Genomic DNA, 12105 nt, shown 5'->3' on the forward strand with positions numbered 1-12105 from the left:
CTTCTCACTGAGTGTAAAGCTACTCTCCCTCTCTTTCTCTCTCTCTCTCCGTACCTCACACATGCCATAGATGTGAAGATGTGGGATCCCATCCACATACCTGTTTAGAAGCTCAGTTAATGTTTGTAAAGCATTAAGATCCTCAGTTATATACGTCTGAAGCATTGCTGGTAGCTCAGAGCTTCTTTGGCTGCAGACCTGTCAGAAGAGTGCAGAAAAATTGGGTGGGCCGATGCACACTCGGGGAGATACATACCTCTGCCAAGCTGTCGCCCGCTGCCTCTTTTATCTTGGTCAGTCCCGTTCCATTAGTTGCCTGTTGCTGCGAGCTAAGCCGAGTGCTGCACTGATACATACCGTACCATTCAGAAAGCTTAGGGCCAGCCTTGGTAATTCTGCTGGCCAGTGCTTCAGGGAAAACTGGCGGCATAACTCGTCAAATGAACTGAGTCATTCTCCATGTACTTCCTAGAAGGATTATGACCGATGGTAATTGCTTGTAATGAACAGGCACCCATCTTTTCCAAAAGATTAACTTCCATTGCATGGGGGTGAGGTAATCTGCATGGATTTATATCACGTTCCCTGCTTGTGCCCAGCTCAATTTTAAGATGGATGTCCTTCCTCAGGAAAGCTCATGAAATGCCTAGCTCTTGTCTTTAGTTCTAAAGCCCCAGTGGTTTTGCTAGGCAGATGCATGGCTACAGCAAAAGGTTCTGTCATGTATGAAATGCAAAGCAACAGGCTTGATAGCCCTCGGAGCAGGGAGAGGGCTCTGTTGGCAAGGAAGAAAGCTCTTCTGGGGGCTGGAGGTAAGAGTCCTGTGTACCGTCAGAAAGGCCACTGCACAAACACGGGAGAGTTGCAAACCCTGACCGTGCAGGAGGGATAAATTAATGCACACCCCAGCTTGTTCTGGCCATCCTTCCTCCTGAGCACTGCCCTGATACACGCAAGGACAAATGTTCTCTGATGCAGCTGTCTTAGATGGGACCTTGTGCTAACGCAAAACAGGAAGGTTGGCATAACTTCTGAAGCTCCTGATCCCCTAATTCAGGTGCTGAAAGCCAGCAGCTACCACACATTCCCATACTCACCGCCGTCTCTCCTGCAGTGTCCCACAGAGCGGAGGCTGGAGCACAACTCTTGGCATGCGTTTGCAATCCTCCATGGCGTTCACAGCTGGTTTGCTGCAGGGGCGAGGGCAGGAGTAAGAAGCAGCCGGTGCTGGCTGCAGGCGCAGAGAGGCTGTGGATGTACCGCACGGATGTTCAGTGCCGCTGGAGGCAGTTACTAATGGCTGCAGATCTGCGTGCCCAAGTAGCTTATCAAATTATACTCAGGCCTACAGCCCCCTCAGTAATCAAGGCTCTGCTGGCACTTCCAATTACAAACTCTCTTTATCACAGGTTAATAACTAAGCTGTAAGCACTCAGTCTGTGGCAGCACACTGTGGCAGCAAAGCCTTGGAGCATTTCGTTATTTCTATGGGTTTGGGTTTTTTTGAAGAAAGGAGACTGCAAATAGTAAGAGAAACAATTAAAAAAAAACAATGATACTCTCAGAAGCTCATTAGGCTCATAAAATGGAAATCTGACCTGCTTTATGAAAGTTATTTCAGTATTTTTGCATTTTTAATTTAAAAATGTTCTTTATCGTTCACCAATCGGTCACTGTGTATTTCAGTGTTACTACCTGCTTCGCTATTATCATAGAATCACAGAATGATTTAGGTTGGAAGGGACCTTAAAGACCTTCTGGTTCCAACCCCCCTGCCATGGTCAGGGACACCTCCCACTAGACCAGGCTGCTCAAAGCCCCATTCATAGAACCATAGAATCATAGGGTTTGAAGGGACCTCTGGAGACCATCTAGTCCAACCCCCCTGCCAGAGCAGGGTCCCCTAGAGCAGGTTGCACAGGAACGCGTCCAGGTGGGTTTTGAATGTCTCCAGAGTTGGAGACTCCACCACCTCTCCGGGCAGCCTGTGCCAGGGCTCTGCCACCCTCAAAGTAAAGAAGTTCCTCCTCATGTTTAGGTGGAACTTCCTATGCTCAAGCTTGTGCCCATTACCTCTTGTCCTGTCCCTGGGGACCACTAAAAAGAGCCTGGCCCCATCCTCCTGACACCCACCCTTTAAGTATTTATAAGTGTTGATAAGATCCCCCCTCAGCTGTCTTTTTCCAGACTGAAGAGACCCAAATCCCTCAGTCTTTCTTCATAAGAGAGGTGTTCCAGTCCCCTAATCATCTCGGTAGCTCTCTGCTGCACCCTCTCCAGCAGTTCCCTGTCCTTCTTGAACCGGGGAGCCCAGAACTGGACACAGTACTCCAGGTGCGGCCTCACCAAGGCAAAGTAGAGGGGGAGGATGACCTCCCTCGACCTGCTGGCCACACTCTTCTTGATGCACCCCAGGATGCCATTGGCCTTTTTGGCCACAAGGGCACATTGCTGGCTCATGGTCGTCCTGTTGTCCACCGGGACTCCCACGTCTCTTTCAGATGAGCTGCTCTCCAGCAGGTCAGCCCCCAACCTGTCCTGGTGCAGGGGGTTATTCCTCCCCAGGTGCAGCACCCTACACTTGCCCTTATTGAATTTCACAAGGTTCCTCTTTTCCCAACTCTCCAGCCTGTCCAGGTCTCTCTGTATGGTGGCACAGCCTTCTGCTGTGTCAGCCACCCCCCCCAGCTTTGTGTCATCAGCAAACTTGCTGAGGGTGCACTCTATCCCCTCGTCCAGGTCACTGATGAATATATTGAAGAGGACTGGACCCAGTACTGACCCCTGGGGAACACCACTCGTCACTGACCTCCAACTAGACTCTGTGCCCCTAATCATAACCCTCTGAGCTCTGTCTTTCAACCATCTATCTATCCACCTTACTGTCCATTCATCTAACCCACTCTTCCTCAGCTTCCCTATGAGGATGCTGTGGGAGACCGTGTCGAATGCCTTGCTTAAGTCAAGGTAGACCACATCTACTGCCCTCCCCTCATCTATCCATCCAGTCATGCCATCATAGAAGGCTATCAGATTAGTCAGACATGATTTCCCCTTGGTGAATCCATGTTGAGTACTTCTGATAGCTTTCTTTTCCTCCACATGCCTTGAGAACAAGCTGCTCCATCATCTTTCCAGGGATGGAGGTGAGGCTGACCGGCCTGTAGTTCCCCAGGTCCTCCTTCTTGCCCTTTTTGAAGACTGGAGTGACATTGGCTTTCCTCCAGCCCTCAGGCACGTCGCCTGTTCTCCAGGACCTTTCAAAGATGATGGAGAGCGGCCCAGCAATGACTTCTGCCAGCTCCCTCAGCACTCTCTGGTGCATCCCATTGGGGCCCATGGACTTGTGAATATCTAATTGATCCCTCACTCGATCCTCCTCAACCCAGGGGTTGAGGTCTTCTTCTTTCCCCGTTACTTCCCCCAATGCCTGGGACTCCTGAGGGCTGGGCCGAGCAGTAAAGACCGAAGCAAAGAAGGCATTCAGTAACTCCGCCTTCTCCGCATCCTCTGTCACCATGGCTCCTGTCTCATTCAACAGTGGGCCCACAACTTCTCTGGTCTTCCTTTTGCTTCCAATATACTTGTAGAAGCCCTTCCTGTTGAGCTTGACATCCCTGGCCAGGTTTAATTCCAAGGCGGCCTTGGCTTTCCCTGTTTCATCCCTGCATGCTCTGGCAGCATTCTTGTAATCCTCCCAAGGGGTCAGTCCCTTCTTCCGCTTATTGTAGACTTCCTTCTTCCACTTGAGCTTTTTCAGAAGCTCCTTGCTCAACCATGCAGGTCTCATGCGTCCCTTGGCTGATTTCTTTCTCTTAGGGATGCACCGATCCTGAGCTTGGAGGAAGTGGTCTTTGAATATCAACCAGCTTTCTTGAGCCCTTTTGCCTTCCAGAGCCCTAGCCCACGGGATCTCTCCAAGCAGTTTCTTGAAGAGGTCAAAGTTAGCCCTCCTGAAATCCAAGGTTGTAATTTTACTTCCTGATGTTTTGTGCATGGTACCCGTGATCCTGAACTCTGTCATTTCATGATCACTACAACCTAGGGTGCCCCTAACCTTAATGTCCCCCACCAGTCCCTCTGTGTTTGTCAGCACCAGGTCCAGGAGTGCTCCTCTCCTTGTTGGCTCCCGCACCACATGTGTCTAGAAGTTATCATCAATGCACTGGAGGAGCCTCCTAGACTGTGCATGCCTGGCTGTGTGGTCTTCCCAGCAGATATCAGGGTGATTGAAGTCCCCCATTAGAATGAAGGCCTGCGATTGCGAGGCTACCTTCATCTGTCTGTAGAAAGCCTTATCAGCTTCCCCATCCTGATCAGGTGGCCTGTAATAAACACCCACAACAGTGTCCCTCATATTTGCCTGCCCTTTAATCCTTACCCATAAACTCTCGACCCTCTCGTCATCCGCCCCTAGTGAGAGCTCAATGCATTCCAAATGCTCTCTCACATAGAGTGCAATTCCACCACCACGCCTTGCTGGTCTGTCTTTCCTGAAAAGGACGTAGCCATCCATGACAGCATTCCAGTCATGTGAGCTGTCCCACCACACCTCAGTAATTGCAATGAGATCGTGGCCCTGCAACCACACACAGATCTCCAGCTCTTCCTGCTTATTCCCCATGCTGCGTGCATTGGTGCATAAGCATTTCAGAGAGGGAGTCACGTGTGTAGTTTACTCAGGTCTGTCATGATGGTCTGACAGTAAAGTCAGACTAAGGAAAAAGTCACTGTCACATGTTGCCATTTCTATCAAGTCTAGTTTTGACAAGCATCTACCATTCATCAGGCAGACAGACTTTCAAATACCCAGTAAGGTGGCCCATCTTGCCCCCCAGCCTACCTCTTGCTTCCCATCTGTTTTGTGCCTCCACTGCCAGGAGCAGGCAGAGGGCAGAAGTTGCGCGCCAGCATATGCAAGTGGTTGTGATTATTTCAGCAACCTGTTTTCCTAACAGTCATTTGGGGCCACTGCTTTTCCATCCTGAGAGATTAAGTGTGGAAGGAGACACAAGGCGTTTCTGCAGCCATGCAGACACACACACACACACGCGCGCGCGTGTGTGTGCACAAGCGTAATTCTCTGCAGTAAGGATCAGGACTAAAGTATTTAAAGGATAAACCTAATAAGCTTTGGAGATTCCCTAAGTTATGGTGTCTCTAGAACATGCCTATTTTTCCTTTCCTAGGAATTACAGAGAGAGTTTTGTATTCAAACTAGTGAACACAGGCTTCGTTTTGTGCTAAATCTCAGTATTTGTCTAAAATATTTAATAATATATTTATTATCTAAAATATTTAATAAAATAACATTAGTGTTTTGCAACTGGATTCAGTAAGAGCAGTGGCATCTAATTAATTCCCGTCACCAGAGGGCATTGGAGGACAAGCTGATTTTTAGAAAGCACGGGCCCTATCCCTTCAGTTAAACCCGTGAATATTAATGAAGCCAGTGGGCCTGAGACCTCCTTCTCGTTGGTGCAAAATGAGCAACTCCGGCACAAGCAAACAGGGATTGAGGCCCTGGGTTTGCCCCATGCAGAGGTGGGGGCTAAGGGGCATCTCGCTCGTCCCCCTGCAGCTGCACACACATCTGAGGACAAGCTTGAGCACAGATCAGGAACGGGACTAAATGATGCTTCAGAGATTGCCATGCAGCCAAGAATTCACAAGTGTCTTGGGATGGCTTTTGAGAAGCCAACCACTCACCAACAAAAAAAATGCCCATACTTGGCCATTTTGGGTCCCCAAGTGAGGCACAGTGCGTTATTTCAGAAGACAGAGTGCAAGAGGGGCAAACAAAGCACCTGGAGACCTTCCTCCTGGAAGGAGCTGAGCTAGGGGGCAAATTTGAACTATTGGTCCGTGGCTCCCCAGCGCAGGCCAGCTGTCTTGTAACACACCTACACCGTACATGGAGACTACGAGGCTCCTCTGGGCTCCAGCAGTTTCCTTCTAATTCCTAGTGTGATTCATGAAATTCATTTCTATGTTAAATACAGGCTCAGAGGTTTACAGCAGGAGAGGATTTTCTTAGACTGCCTGACTTGCCTGAAGGGTACCTCTTCAGATTAGCAAGGGAATAAAACCAATCTGAGCCTGGAAACAGCGTGAAAAGTACTCACTTTGTCTCGTGCCAAAACGGCAAATATATTTCAGTTAGCAGAAAGAGATATCGTCCATTAGAATCAAACAACGAGGCTTTCTATGCGTTACGAACGCTTTGCTTTTCAATGGGAGGAAGCAGGCCAAGTGGCCCTGGTCTCTTATCGCCATAAAATAGCGATGCTCATTTATAAACTACAACTGTGGCAAATTTATGCCCCATGTCAGATCCCCAAGGCTATGAGATCATTGACTTCAATTAGAGAGTGAGTACTGCTGTGTAACCGTCAAAGGCCTTTAAGTCTAAGGCAGGGGTTCTGCTTTTCAAGCAGGGTCAGCTCAACACCCTAATAATAATGTTCTGGGTTATATCAGGCAATGGTTTAATTTGGATCATGTTCTACTACGTTGTTTTTCCTTTAGACAGGTATTTTTTTATTCCAGTTCTCGCTTCACTTCATTCTTGCAATATGCTAGGCAACTACAACAGTCAAGTGAAAGAGCAATGGGGTGTATTCATTTATTCGCTGTTATAGATGCAAAGCCTTGTCAACTATACAAAATACAATAATCAACGTATGGACGTCTCCAGCTCATCACATATCCCAAAGGTAGCATCTGTGCACTGTCGAAAATGCTAACTCATTCATTTCTCTTTAAAAGCCATGTGATCTCCAAAAAATGAGTACTGAAAGTTGCCACATTGACATTGTTGTGGATCACGGGAAAGAAAAGGAACTGCCTCAAAGCCCTTACAGAGAACGATTCCAAGTTGTCCATGAAGTTTAAAATAAAGAGGATCTGACATGAATTCATGACTTGTGTTGATACCAGGACATGTCTCAAAACAAAATGCATCCCATTCTCTATCCTGTATAAATCGCTTTATTCGTCTCAAAGCTTATAACCTGGAAAGACACAATTTCTCATGAGTACTACATCCTTACATTTTTTATATAGTCAATACAACAGACTCAAAATTACAAAAAGCAGGGATTAAACAAAGCAACGTATCTGTTGGGATACCGGATTTTTTGCACTGAACCGAACACTTTCACTAGTGTGCTTTTAGCAGGAAAACTATTTCAAAAAAGGCCAAATTTTAATTTATTTTGAAACTTAATTTTTGCATTTTAAACCAAATGAAAATGTATTTCTTCTCCAAGTAGAAGTAGTGCTTTAATTTCAAAATAGAAAAATACTTGGAATATTAATCTATTTTTGCCCATTAAAGAGTTGACCTCCTTCCACTCCCCTTTGGAGAAATGTAGGATTTAAAGTGACAGGTAAAAACAGAACAAAAATCTTAAAATAATACTAGAGTTAGAAAATTCTAAAAGTGACATTTTGATTCAGAAATAGAACCACAATAATTCCCATAGGAAATTTAAAGGAGATAAATTTCCAAAATGACCTAAAATGCTTTTGATTACTTTTGAATTAGCATAAATCGTGAATGATACTGAAACAACACAACTTGAAGTATATTCCAATATTCTCTACCTGTGGTCATGCTATGCTTATTTCAGGCTACGCATATTTTATTAGAGAACACTGCTGAAACCATCATGCCCTCGTATGGTAATGCACACACAGCTCTATCCACCAGGGGAACTAAGCACAATTTATATGTCGATGCACTTGAAAGTTAAGATAGTGGAAACACTAATTCCTTACCTCCAACTCCAGATTTTGGCAGGTAGGCATTCCCCTACCATTTTATTTATTGCTCTATTTATTTTCCCCAGTCATTTTTCTTTTAGATTACCTGAGCAAGACTTCCTAAAGGAACGGTATCAGTCAGAGAAAATGGACCAAAACTTGCCTTTTGTTCCTCCTCTAGGGCAACACCTCCTGCTTCCCTCAACTCCCCAGTGCTTACAAAACACACCTGCACCAACTCCTCTGCACTGATGCTTTTCCACAGCTTCAGGAAAGGACCCACAGCCTCTCATCTCCTCTTTGCTCCCTTCTTGTTTTGAAATGCAGGTGAGGGCAATTCCAACATTTTCCTTGCAAGCAGCAAGGAAAACCTCTGTGCACTTCCATTGTCTCCGCGGGCACTTCAATAATTTGTGGAAGCAGTAAACCAGGCTTGTGAGATGGGTCATGCTACGCAGCTTGACCACTTGAGCTGTTCCTGGTCAGAAATAGCAGCTAATGAATGAAGCACTTGTGTGTAGCTCCCACTAGTCCTCACAGGAGATACCACTTTTCTGGCAAGCGGGGCAGCCAGGATTGTAGAGAACGTTATCGTACACGCTAGGGAGTTACAAGCCTCTCTGGGGTTTGTGACAAATTTTGAGACCAGGAAGTAAATTTGCCATTAACAGACTTTCTATTCTTTCTTGCTTGGTCCTTTCTATAACACCGGCTGACAAATAAAGTGCTGTCACTCTGAAGTTGTCATGGTGCATATGTGAAGGGCGAGGACTGCGTGGTGTGAGATACCAGCAAGCAAAGGAGAGCAAGGACAGGAGCAGTTTGCACGTGCTATTGATTACACAAAGAACAACCAGGCCACCGAAATCCAAGGAAGTGAAGTGTGTTACATGGATTAAGAATAGGCAGAAATGGGACGTTATATTTCACATCGATATGACACATAATGGGCAGTTTCCCACAAGCATCCCCTTCCTCCTCAGGAAAGTAACTACTGGATTTTAGGAGCTGAGGAGGCTTCTTCTGTCAGAGGGGTGTGAGAGAGCTGTGGAATAGAAGGAAATAAGATTGCCATGCGCAGCAGGGAGAATTGCTACACGTTCGTGTCAGAGGCCCCGGCTCTCAATGGAAGATATTTATAACTTTGCCTCTGAAGAAGATGAAAGTAGTTCTTACGCTGAGAAAGGGAACAAAAAGCGTTACCTAAAAATAAACGTCCCAAGTCAATGCCACCTATTTCTACATTCCCTGTTTCAGAGCTGGCTAAATGAACTATATCAAGAAACATTTGGGTTGTTCAAAGAGTAATAAGGCCGTTCTAGATTTGGAATGGCTCTTACTCTCAAACTCTGCTAATTTATCAGCAGTGTTCTGTACTCTGCAATATCATCTCTTGCTGAGTTGAGAAGGCAATTCAGTCAGCACAAGGATGTTAGCTGATCCAGACAGTGACCTGGGTAAGGTGACCGATGAAAGTACACATTAATTGCACTCCCACATTACTTGGTTTAACTCCTGCTTGCCTCCATGTGAACACTACCTGGTTATGCTCTGAGCTGACACTCCTTCCCCACTTCTGTTTCCACCAGAAAAAACAGAGGGGTTTTCAGGCTGAAGATGACTGAAAACTACCCCCGACTGGGCTATGCTCATTCAAGAACTTCAAAGCACTCTCCAAATGACTTTGCAGAGTTTCACAAAACTCCTGATTTGTAAGCTGTGACACCCAGCTGGGGTGCAGAGCCACTGCTGAATAGGTGGGGCTGGGAAACCCTCTCAGATCTCTCAGTTCGACCATGGAGCAATCTGTGCTTAGAAGGGGTGAAAAAACAACAAACCAAAACAACCAAAACCAAACCCAAAAAACATATAATACACCTTTTCTCCTGGTCACTGTAGATTCAGGAAAGAAATGGTTGACAGTGGGTCATTACTGCAAATCACTTCTGTCCTGGTTTGATTTCAGAGAACTCCCTCTTAAGCAACCAGCCTGCCTAGGCTAAGTGTGCCTAATCTGGGGCTTATTTTCTTTCTCTGAGGAACAGCTGGGCCATAGCGTCCTCTTCCTTCTCTACTGGTGCAACCCCATAGAAATGCAAGTTGCCTCTTTCTTGCAGGTATACCTCTGTGTAGCACATTAGCACTGGGCATTCATTTCTATAAATTTCAAGGCCTTTCAAAGTTCTTCATTCTATAAAGCGCTTTCAAAAAAGGCTGTCCGTAATAACCCCTGCTTTGGGAAAACTAGATTTTAAAGTGGATTCAGAATCTCCATCTAAGGGCTTTTAGACTGAGACTCAGAATGAAGATAAGTGAGCGGCTGTAGAGCAGGCAATATGCCTGAGCGCTGTGGTCAGAAACCATCTCTGCATTCAATTCCAAATGGATCACAGATATACAAGGAATAACTAAATATACAATCTAAGTAGCAGAGTGGCAAACTAGCAAACCAACCCTGTATGTATGCACCCACTGTAAAGTCAGCTCCGTTGGTCAGTCAGGAGAGCTGAATGGGAAAAAAATTTGCAACCCCATCTTTTTTAACTCTGTTGTGCATTGGAGATGGCTTTTATTCTCCTTCGCAGCTTGGCGAGGTGGTCATTCCTGTTCTGGGCTAACTCCTGTGCTGCTTCTTGCGCTGACGCTGCACGACCATCACCTGCTGAACAAAAACACCTATCTTGTTTGCCAGCCAGCTACATGCAGGCAGCCTCAGTTCCCAAGGAGGTAATTTCTTTAAGCAAAGGAGAGGCTTCTACTGGGGAAATTAAAAGGGTTCCTCTGGCTGAGATAGCGGAGGGCACACACCAGTAGTTCTGGCATACCCCAGCAGAGGGCAATGGCAGATGTACATATGCATCTGTCACTGCAGAGCACCCCGACAATACAAAACAAAGTTCTCCCCTGCCTGTCAGACCTTGTCGCAAACTAGGAGGGCAGCCAGTCCCTGCTAACAAACGGAATAAAACCTACCTAGGGCTGAGTCAAGGCCCTGCAGAAGATCTGGCAGTGCATAACTGGCCAGCAGCACGAACAAAGCTTTCCAGGTCTATCCTGAGCAACTGAAGTCTGTCAAGTAAGGAGAGGCCTCAGCAGGATTTTCATTGTAAGATCAGAAAACTCATGTGGTCTGGCTTTCTTGCTCTTTTAGAGAAAACAGATAAGTGAAGCTATAATTCTCCTTTGGCATATCCACAACTGCAAACCGGAAAGATGAAGCTGGAAGGGCTAGCGTGGAGGAGGAAAGGGCAAACAGATAAGGGGGAGACTCAGACATCAGGAAAAACCCTGGGCTGCTTTATTTCTCTTCCTGGCAACGTTTTCCTTTTGAAATCTTAATGTTAGCCTTAATCCTTTTGAAAGGGACAAAAAGCCATTCAGAGCAGAGTTTGTTAAACGTATGCGTACCTAAAAATGAGAGTCACAATTTGAGGCAGTTGAGCTGGACTCTCTTACATTGGATTTTTGAACTTCTGAGTATAAAACCTTGGACGTCTCAATTTGGGCCTGAAAAATAGAAATGTTTAGAACCAGCAGCCACTTTAGATTGTATGTCACGTGCCCTGAAATGCAGTGACCATCCATTAATTATGCAGGCGTGCCACAAAAGCATGTGAGAATATCTATTTTGGCCAAGGAAGGATGTGAAGAAATGTTTACAAATCCTTTCATACCAATAACCGTAAATAACAAGTAAGCAGAGACAGGAGCAACTGCTGCTGTAATATTGCTTTCATTTGCTGTGCGTGCATCAGCAGGCGCTGCAAGGGGAAATGACTGTCGGAGGAGAGAGAGAAATATGTTGCCAAGCAACACAAGACCCCGGCCAAGGGACCCCCTCCCCTGCCCAGGAGCAGACAAAGCTTCCTGGGCCTCCCGGCTTTAACCTACAACCACTCTGAAAGCTACGCCAGCATCCGTCAGGGGAGAGTGGACATGGGCGGAGCCGGGGAGCAGGAGAAGGGATGAGAGCAGAGCCTCTAATGGGCACGGAGAGGATGCGGAGACCAAGAGAAGAAATGGCCATCACGCTGGGGAGGGATGCAGGAAGGAGCTGAGGAGATAGACAGAAGCCAAGCCAGGATGGAGCAGTCGGCCTGGGAACGTGGCTGATCCGACAGCGCTTGGATCAAACCCCACTCCGGCGTGGAAGGGCTGGACATGACTCAGGCTGCCCCGCAGGAGAGAGAGATGGAGGAGCATGGTAGAAGGAAGATACTCTCCGGGGTTTTTCTTTCTTTTCAAAACATGCCTGTGTAAATATGGCACTCGTGATATCAGCTGCTTACATAATTTTTCTTGAGGGAACTGGCATTTAGGTCCCTGCATGCTCTGTGG

This window comes from Rissa tridactyla, chromosome 5 (assembly GCF_028500815.1).
Source record: "Rissa tridactyla isolate bRisTri1 chromosome 5, bRisTri1.patW.cur.20221130, whole genome shotgun sequence".
In the NCBI taxonomy this organism is placed as follows: Eukaryota; Metazoa; Chordata; class Aves; order Charadriiformes; family Laridae; genus Rissa; species Rissa tridactyla.